Genomic DNA, 1115 nt, shown 5'->3' with positions numbered 1-1115 from the left:
TGAACAGATTTGCACAAGACAATATTCACAAAGAAGGATTGAAGATCTCCGCATTTTATAAAGCTTTGTTAATAATAAAAAATGATGTAATAGTGCTCTAAAATGTTATAGGGTTGATTCTTGTGGCTTTAATGTAATTTATCTCTTTTGGGAATCTTCCACAAGCTGTTTTAACCGATTAAACCAAGTTTTAATCGATTAAAACGTGGCCAGCACTGAAAACCCAATTGCCCCTGGAATGATCGATTAAAGTAAATTTTAATCGATCAGTTAATCGATTAATCCTAAGAATAATCGATTAACACTAGCCGTTGGGTGTTTCAGATTTGAAAAACTAGCCGTTGTACTCATTTTAATCGATTAATACTTATGTTAATCGATTAAAAGCGTTGGATGGGCTGTTTTCGAAGAATGGAAGAGTATTGAGATGAGACTATAAAATGGCTCACCTCTTATTTCGAAGATAACTCTTCCCTTGTGCTAAGAACCTCTGAATTCTGTTGAGAACTCTGTGAGACTACTAAAGCTAAGGAAACTCTTGTCTGCAAAGCCCTGAAGTGCTANTGCGGTGACNGAGGAATAGCTTGCTCATCCTTGGTGTGTCTGAGGAAGTGATTGGAAGAGAATCATCCTTCGTGAAGTATTCGGAGGAGGTGGTCATCCTTTGTGATCATTCAAAGGAGGTGTTTGTAAGTTCATCTCTTGTGGTTTCAAGAGAGGTGGTATTTCTAAACTGTTACAAATTATTTTTCTTTGTGACTAATATTTGTAATTGTTTTGTGTTTAGTGGAAAAAGGTTTATCTTGTTAAGAGATAAGCGACTGGACGTAGGATCCTTGTGATCTGAACCAGGATAAAATCACCTGTGCATTTTTCTCTTTCCCTTACTCTTAATTTATATTTTATTATCAGCTTGGTAAGAAAAATTAAAGAGAAAAATTATTAAAGGCATGCGAAAAAGAAATAACCAATTCACCCCCCCCTCTTGGTTTGTTCCACGCTAATTATACCGTTGCAGTGATTCTAACATTCATCAGTCTCCTCAAGTGCAAGAGTGGGGACATAGTAGTCTGGGAAAGTAGATGGTGCAGTAGTAAGATCGTGACTCTGCTCCC

This window comes from Vigna radiata, chromosome 1 (assembly GCF_000741045.1).
Source record: "Vigna radiata var. radiata cultivar VC1973A chromosome 1, Vradiata_ver6, whole genome shotgun sequence".
Taxonomy (NCBI): domain Eukaryota; kingdom Viridiplantae; phylum Streptophyta; class Magnoliopsida; order Fabales; family Fabaceae; genus Vigna; species Vigna radiata.
Note: the sequence above shows the minus strand (reverse complement) of the source record.